Below are 9,835 nucleotides of genomic sequence, written 5' to 3' on the forward strand. Positions count from 1 at the left end.
ATAAAAGTGAAATTATTAAATTATCACAAAAAGTCAAAAATGGACAAAAACATCTAAATACGACAGTGTATACTATTACATAAATGCAAAATTATTCAGTTATCACAAAAAGTCAAAATGGACAGAAAACTTCTAAATACGACAGTGAATACTATTACATAAAAGTGAAATTATTCAATTATCACAAAAAGTCAAAATGGACAAAAACATCTAAATACAACAGTGTATACTAGTACATAAACTTTAATTTATTCAAATATCAAATGAAGTCAAAATGGACAAAAAAATCTAAATACAACAGTGTAAGCTATTACATAAAATTGAATTTATTAAATTATCACAAAAAGTCAAAAATGGACAAAAAACAAATTATGACTATGTATACTATTACATAAAATGTAATTTACTCAAATATAAAATAAAGTCAAAATGGACAAAAAATTTAAATACAACAGTGTAAGCTATTACATAAAATTGAATTTATTAAATTATCACAAAAAGTCAAAATGAATAATAATAATAATAATAATAATAATAAATACTCAAAATACAATTGCAACGATGAGTCAACTGAAGGGGGGATTTTGAAATCCACTGCCACTTCAATATACCTGTATATATTTATCTCCTAATTAACTTCATAATCAAAACTTTAATTAATATTTATCTTCCTATATTACCTATATTATTATAATGATTCTATCCAGTTATCATTTTGCTTTTAGTTTCTTGTTTTCTAAAGTGTATATTTGGTCTCTGAGGGGTGACTGAGGGTCTGGCCTAGAGATGTGTGATGTGTCACTAAACACTGGCAACAAGGTCGTGTGTTTAGATTTGAGGTATCACACACCCCTAACATGTCAGGAGTGCAGTAACAGCGTTTGCTCACTTAGGCCGGCTTCCAGATATGAAATATGGATTTGTCTTTCATTTAATTTATTATGTTTTATTCCTTTTATATTTCCTTTTACTGAAACACTAAAGACTCAAGATGAATATTGCCTGTACTATTGTGTGTCCCTCTCACTGAAAGAAAGCACATGTTATCAGTATGTTTTGGTAAGAACTGGTTAGAACTGGAGCTTAATCAGCTCCAACCTTGGAGAGACTGTGTATCTGTGTATGTGCGCAATATTCTATGTTACAGATCAGTGTTGAGAATGGTGTCCAATGGGCACCCTAAGAGATGGGTGGACTTGTTGTTCTGGGCAAGCTGGCGCCTGCTCCAGATCTGGAAGGTCACTACGGGCCTGATTCTGGGGTGAAAGCATCAACAAGTGACACGTCAGTGGAAACGTGCATCAGATTAACTGACTCGAGTGGAAATTTACCATGACTGTGCATTGTCTTTGAGCCAATCAGAGGCATCCACATTGCAGTAATGACGTGGATAAGACCTTGAAAACAGTATAACTGTTGGGACAATTGTATGTACGATAGGGCGAGGCAACGAGACGGTGAGAGCGGGAGCGCGGCCTACGAACTCCTTATGAGACTTGAAGCTGGCTTCTGCTTTTGAAACTGCAAACTATTCTTAAGTAAATTTTTATTTTAATTAATTGCAATCCTGACTCTGTCTTCATTTCTTCACTACTGGTCCTGGGTCATAAGCTGTTAACCCCTAACCCAACAGATCGGCGATCCAAACGCAATTTTATTAAGAAAACAGTCCACAATCGAAGTCCAGAGTGCAGGCAAGGTCAAAATACATGCAGGCAGTCCAAACAAACAAACACAACAAGTCAGGGAATGTAAGCAAGAGAGTAGTCCAGAAACAGGCAGGTGATCAAAAACCAAGAGACCTGAAAACATTAGAGAAAGCTCAGAATTGTAGTGTAACACTTAACAAGACTTTGCAGTGAACATGAGCTGTGTCTCATTTCAGAAGGCTGCGTCCTCCGGAGGTCGCATTCGAAGGGTGCATACGTCACAAGGCCGTCTCATTTCAAAAAAGTGAGATTTCACCGCCAGATATACATGCGAGCGTAGGTGTGGTGTTTAAAATAAGTAGTTTAAGCTTTTTTTGTTGGTTTTTTTAAACTCTATTACCTCAAACAGATAGTTGTGGTAAACAGGATTACAACTGTTTAGTGCATTTTAAACGTTTAGAACAGTACATTGCTGTCAAGACAAGAAACATTTCATAGTCATTTTCAAGTTATAAATAATTTTCATTCATATAACTGGCGTGAGAGCGCAACGTCGCTGAACTTGTTGGCATAGCAACGTGATACTTCCTGCCTGTGTGTCCTACGAAGGACGTCTCGTTTAAGTCTGATTGAGGACACTCCGTATACTGCATCCTACACAGGATGTGTCCTCCGGAGGACGCAGCCTTCGAAATTTAACGAAATGAGACAAAGCTATGGTTTATGTAGACTGAGGTGATGAGGCTAATGGCACACAGGTGTAAACAATGATGGCTGATGAGTCAGGGCAAAGGATTATGGGTAATGAAGCCTGGAGTGAGGATTAATATTCAGGTGAGGGAGCCCTCTGGTGGCAATCGGCGGGAGCCCCAGAGGTCTGATTTGTGACAGAGCCCCCCTCCTAAGGAGTGGCTTCCAGACACTCCTATAATTGTCAAGGCGGGCGGTGGAGCGGAGGAAGGCCTGGGGGTGGGATGGAGGCCCAGGCCCATGGAGCGGAACAGGACAAGGGCCCTGGCCTGGCATAGATGGGCGGACCGGGGCCGTGGAGCGCAGGCGGACCGGGGCCGTGGAGCGCGGGTAGACCAGGGTCGTGGAGCGTGGGTGGACCCGGGTGTTTTAGAAGCCATGGTCATTGTAGAAGCCATTTAGAAGCAGGCCACTTAGGGGACCACGGGGGCACCGGAAGCTCAGAGTTTCCTCTGGACTTGTGATTGGGAGCGGAGTCCTCTCTGGTCGCTGGTCCTTAGCTGACCACGGCAGGGCAAGGCACCAGGGCGGCGAAGGCAGAGCAAGAGGCCTGTGTGGCAAGGACAGGGCGGCAGCGACCTCCAGAATGTTCTCTGGGTTTGGGATCCCCGGACTAATTTGGTGTTAGGGGATATGGTGTTGATGTTTGTATTTAAAGTAATGAAAAAAAAAAGTACAAAAGTAATGGCCTTTCCCTATCTGGGAATATTTTGAGTTTATAGCTTCCAATGTGTGCTTGCTTTAAAAAATAAATAAATGGGGAACTACTGTCTAAGAGGATAAATAGACTCAGCCCCAAACTGTGAAACAGCTTTTGTCTTAATACAAATAATTCAAAACTTTATCACTTTTCTGTCATTCACTGTACACAAGCATTATAACTGCTAAGTGTCATAAGCACATTTAATGATATCACACAATGTATTGATTCACTGTGTGTATGTCTCTCTCTCTCTCTACATTTGATCTTCTTGAATCATATAAGCTCATATTATATTTTATTGTCACACTTTAATTGGTATATTAATTTATTCAATGGACAAATGAAACACAGACATGTAAGGCTTTTATTTTAACACATATCATTGAAACGATGGAGTGTGTTGTGATTGCTATATCTGACAGAGCTTCTTTCACAGGCTTCTGCCTGCTTTATTTTTAGTAAGCAGCAGATGGCGCTGTTCTCAATACTTTTAGCACTTCAAATCTTTTCCCGAAACAGTCAGGGTAAAGCCTCACTGCTTCATTTCCCCATCCCAAAGAATTATGGGTAATGAAGTCCAGAGTGAGGATTAATATTCAGGTGAGGGAGCCTTCTGTTGGCGATCAGAGGGAGCCCCAGAGGTCTGATTTGTGAAAATGACAGTGTATACTATTACATAAAAGTGAAATTATTCAGCTATCAAAAAAAATAAAAATAAAAATAAGATAAACTCCACAATGGACAACATTAATTGAGTTGAATTAATTAAATTATCGCAAAAAGTCCAAATGGACAAAAACAATTGAATTATGACACTTATAATATTACATTAAAGTGAATTCATTCAAATATCAAATACAGTAAAAATAGACAAAACAATCAAAATACGAAAGTGTATACTATTACATAAAAGTGAATTCATTCATATAGCGAATAAAGTCAAAATGGACAAAAAATATGACTGATAATTGAATAATTGTACTTGTATGTAATTGGATACACTGTCATATTTAGATTTTTTGTCCATGTCGACTTAGTGTATACTATTGCATAAAAGTGAATTTATTCAATTATCACAAAATTAAAAATGGACAAAACAATCAAAATATTACAGTGTATACTATTACAAAAAATGTAATTTACTCAAATATAAAATAAAGTCAAAATGGACAAAAAATCTAAACATGGCAATGTATACTATTATATAAAAAAGTATTATTATGTAATTATCACAAAGTCAAAATGGACAAATAATCTAAGTATAAAAGTGTATACTATTACATAAAAGTGAAATTATTCAGCTAACAAAAAAGTCACAATCGACAAAATCAAATTATGACAATGTATACTATTACATAAAGTTGAATTAATTAAATTATCACAAAAAGTAAAAATGGACAAAACCGATCAAATTATGACAGTGTATACTATAACATAAAAGTGAATTAATTAAAAAATATTTTAAAAAAATCAAAATGGACAAAAAAAAATCTAAATTTGACTATGATAATTGAATCATTTCACTTTTATGTAATAGTATACACTGTTGTATTTAGATGTTTTTGTCCTTTTTGACTTTTTGTGATAATTGAAAAATTTCAGTTTTATGTAATAGTATTCACTGTCGTATTTTAGATGTTTTTGTCCATTTTGACTTTTTGATAATTGAATCATTTCGCTTTTATGTAATAGTATTCACTGTCGTATTTAGATGTTTTTGTCCATTTTGACTTTTTGTGATAATTGGATAATTTCACTTTTGTGTAATAGTATACACTGTCGTATTTAGATGTTTTTGTCCATTTTGACTTTTTTATAATTGAATAAATTCGCTTTTATGTAATACTCTTGCATGTTCATTTATTTGTCCATTTTCAATTTTGGTGAAAATGTAATCAATTCTATTTTATGTAATAGTATTCACTGTTGTATTTGGATGTTTTTGTCCATTTTGACTTTATTTGATATTTGAATGAATTCAATTTTATGAATTATGCACTTAGTATACACTAAGTCAACATGGAAAAAACATCTAAATATGACTGTATATTATTACATAAAATTCAATTTATTCTATCACAAAAAGTCAAAATGGACAAAAAAAATGTAATCCGACAGTGTATACTATTACATAAAATGTAATTTACTCAAATATAAAATAAAGTCAAAATGGACAAAAACTATAAATACAACAGTGTATGCTATTACATAAAATGGACAAAACCATTAAAATATGACAGTGTATATTATTACATAAATCTGAATTTATTAAATTATCACAAAAAGTCAAAAATGGACAAAAAATACTACAGTGTATACTATTACATAAAAGTGAAATTATTCAGCTATCAAAAAAGTCACAATGGACAAAAACAAATTATGACAATACTATTACATAAAGTTGAATTAATTAAATTATCACAAAAAGTCAAAATGGACAAATATTTCAAAATGCGACAGTAATATATAAAAGAGAATTTATTCAATTATCAAAAAAGTCAAAGTGAACAAAAACAATCAAAATACAACAGTGAATACTATTACATAAAAGTGAAATTATTCAATTATCACAAAAAGTCAAAAAGGACAGAAATTCTAAATACTGTCCAGCTTTTAGGGATTTTCAGCCTCAGTTTCTGCCCAAACTTGAAAAAGGCTTCAATCAACTTCAGTGTGCATGGATTAACTCAAAACTTCTGAATAGTCATCACTGAAACAATTTATTGAAAATAAATCAGCAATATCTTGATCTTCTTCTGCTTGTTTTCAGTGCTTATTTTGGATGTTTATGTAACACAGGTTAAATAAAGGGGATTATTTAATTTATATACTATCAAATTATATCATATTCCCTTAATAAAAGATGTCAATAAGAGATGTAAAAATAATTTAAAATAAATAAATAAATACATGCAAGTTCGTTCTAGAACAATCCTCAGTTATTGACGAATGAGAGCTCTTTGTCATTTTACGCCATGCGTGTCATGAGTGAGTGTGGGAGTGTGGGAGCTCCACAGGGCTGTGTCCTCAGTCCCCTGCTCTACTCTCTCTACACGCATGACTGTTTGTCCACACACAGCTCCACCTCTGTCATCAAGTTTGCGGATGATACTGTTGTCCTGGGCCTCATTTCCAACAACAATGAGACCGCATACTTGGACGAGGTGGAGCAACTGACATCATGGTGCCAAGACAACTGTCTCCTTCTGAATGTGAACAAGACCAAATAACTGATTGTGGACTTCAGGAAGAGACAGCAACGGTCATATTCCCCTCTCATGATCAGCGGGACACCAGTAGAGAGAGTGAGCAGCTTCAAATACCTGGGTGTGAACATCTCCAAGGACCTGACCTGGACTGCACATATCCAGTCTCAGGTGAAAAAGGCCAGGCAAAGACTGTACCACCTGCGCCAGCTGAGGAAATTCTGGGTCTCACCAGCTATCCTGAAATCTTTCTATTCAGGGGCGATAGAAAGTTTACTGACTCAGTGCATCACAGCGTGGTATGGTAACAGCACCAGTCACGACTGCAAAGCCCTGCAAAGAGTGGTGCGCTTGTCCGAGCGCATCTCAGGGTCAGCTCTCCCGTCTCTGCAGGACATCTACATCAAACGATGCAGAGGCAGAGCTACAAAAATCATCAAGGACATTAATCACCCGGCCAACCCCACTTCACCCGGCTGCCTTCTGGTAAGCGCTTCCGTAGCCTGATGGCCAAAACTGAGAGACTCAGGAGGAGTTTCTTCCCACAGGCCATCAGACTCCTGAACGCTGTCACTTAACTACATGTGACTTCACCTCACTTCAGTATTAACAAACTCACATACTGATATTGCACTGCACTTTATTCTTGTGTTCATGTAACTACTCATTATAATGCTGTTTGCACATTACACTCCTGCACTTCTGTTATCCACAGATTTATTTTTATAGTCTCCAGTTTACTTTATCTCACTTATTTTATTCCACATCTCTTATTTCTTTTACTTGATTTATTCATAATTCTCCATATGTATATATATATAGCACCTTATCCTATTCCTATTTTGTAATTTATTGTGCTTTTTTTGTTAATTGTTATTTGCTGTCCATGGAGCGGACCTGTTTACATTTCACTGCCGGTTGTATTCTGTATAACTGTGTATGTGACAAATAAAACTCTTGAACTTGAACTCAATGAGCATGCACGATGACAGAAGAGATCTTGATGAAGAGAGCAGACGTGATCGAACAATGCGATCCAATACTGATCCAAAATTTGACTAAAACCCTTCGAAAAGTATGAGGAAGTTTACATTTCAATTACTTTGATGCATTCTGAGTGAGAGAGCCGACAGAGTAGAGTAAAACGTTCTATTAGTTCACGACGCAATTTTATGGTCGCGCACGCCTGTAATCGAGGTTCGCCTGTGTGAGAGCAAACAAATCGATCAAAGAGTTTCACCGTCGCCATTGTTGGTCACGTGATTCAGAGGCAAGGTTTTTTTGTCTTTCTTGTTTCTATTCTTCTTCTTTCTTGATTCTTGTAAACTTTAAACCCGAATGATCTTCTGTGACACCCTGTGAACTTCACGTTGATGGCGAGCCAAGCAAACCTTTAGCAGTGTAGAAGATTAGTTGTGGAGAGGACGACGAAATCCTTTCTTTGAGTCTTCCAGTTTTCTAGTGTAGAAAGACGTTTCGATCTAAAGAACTCTAAAGGGTGTATGGTCATCCATAGACCAGATCGAGACATTCAAAACTTTGAGAACACTTGAGGTCTTTTGAGAGAGACATTATACTTTCACTGTGTATTCTTTAATATTTTTATTTTATTTTCTTTGGTGTATTATTTTTTTGATGTACTGAATTGACCGGTCTGTGCGTATATTTAAGGGAAAAACCGAGTGCAATTTTCAGTCAGTTTTATTGTGAATTGGCCGTGTGATCTTGTAATTTACTTTCTTTGATTTTATTAACTTTTTATATTTTCTTTTAACGTGAAATCAATTATATTTCTAAGACGAGTGTTACATTTAGCTTAATAACATATACAGAGACACAAACCATACACATACATAACATACACAGCAATGAGATGGCTTAAGGATATTTAAGCTACAAACAATGTCACTAGACCACTCACAAGGTATTTCACATAGATATTCAAAAAACTAAAATTGTACAAGCAATAGGGATAACCGCACCCTGGAGAGGATTGTGAAACAAAACCCATTCAACATTCATTTGAAATATCAGTCTGTGTGTAATGGATAAATATAATATCCAAGTATCACTTTTTGAATGTAATTAGTGAAATAAATCAACTTTTTGATGATATTCTAATTATATGACCAGCACCTGTATAATGGGTTAGAACAGATATCAAACATCGATGCAAACATCACAAACATCAAGCTGAAGAATTCAGGTTCAGATTCCTTTTATTGTCATTTTTTCCTATGTGCCACATAGAAGAAAAACGAAATTGTGTTTCAGACATCCACCACTTAATAATTCAGTGCATACAATTGATAAAACCAAAACACAAATACATAAATACCTAATATTAAAAATATAAATAAATAAGCTAACTAAAATATAATAAATAAATAATTCTAATGTTAAAAAAGGCATTAAAAGAACCATCTCTTAAATGCAGTTCACCGTTTCTGATTAAGCAGTCTGATAGTTGTGGGAAAAAAAACTGTTTAACAGCCGCGTAGTCCTTGATTTAATACTTCTGTATCTTTTACCAGACTGCATCAGTGTGAACATGCCATGAGAGTAATGAGAGGGAAAGAAAAGACATTTGCTATGTTTTGACGTTTAATTTAATTTTTCAGCAATTAATCCAATGATAGGATAAAAGCTTCATGTAAGTAACTAAAAATAACTTTAAAGGGGTGATGATTTGAGAACTCAACTTTCCCTTGAGCTGTTTTTTATATAAGGTCATGGTAATATAAGATTATCCTGTAAGTTTCAGAGCTGAAAACTTCCTTTAGTAAAAGAAAAGCTTTTATAGACACCAGGCCCAGAAAACGATCGTGTGCTTCATACTTACATCATTGCGCGACAAAACACGCCTCTACAGAACGTGTAATTCAGTAGCCCCGCCCACCGACTCATGGGCGTGATCGGATCACTAGCCAGCAGCAATGGAAGAAGATAGCAAGATATTGTGGAAGAACACAGTCACTGCATAAGCTTCCTTCAGATCCTAACATTAGGAATGTGTGATACTACATTTATTTGTAATGAAGTTCCAGCTCATGTGGGAAATGTTCGTTTCATTTCACTGCGGAATCGTTTGTAAACAAGTCTCAGGTGCTGGATTTGCAGACACAATGCTGTGCCTTCTATATTGGATCCGACAGGAATGGTGCAACACACTTATGTGAGTAAAATGTGTTTTTTATATTTAGGCTAATAGTAGTCCGGGGGCTGTGTGTTTTCCAGATGGGCTATCAAAACGTACGCCCGTCAGCAGAAATTCTTTCCTGATCTGGTTGCGCACGTGTGTTTGTGTGTGTGTATGTGTGTGTTCGCTCTTAAACCGACCGATCGTGCGGGTCATGTAATACAGAAATAATATTCCAATCAATCACGGTTGGATGAGAAATAAATCATTATGTTTGCTTAATAATTTACGAGCCCTGTGGTCGAGAGAGTCTTTGCAGCTGCCGCTTTCAAATCAATCTCTCCCTCATGTGAGCTGAACTGACAGGGGAGCTGAAGCTCATTAAAAA

This window comes from Pseudorasbora parva, chromosome 2 (genome assembly GCF_024679245.1).
Source record: "Pseudorasbora parva isolate DD20220531a chromosome 2, ASM2467924v1, whole genome shotgun sequence".
NCBI lineage: Eukaryota > Metazoa > Chordata > Actinopteri > Cypriniformes > Gobionidae > Pseudorasbora > Pseudorasbora parva.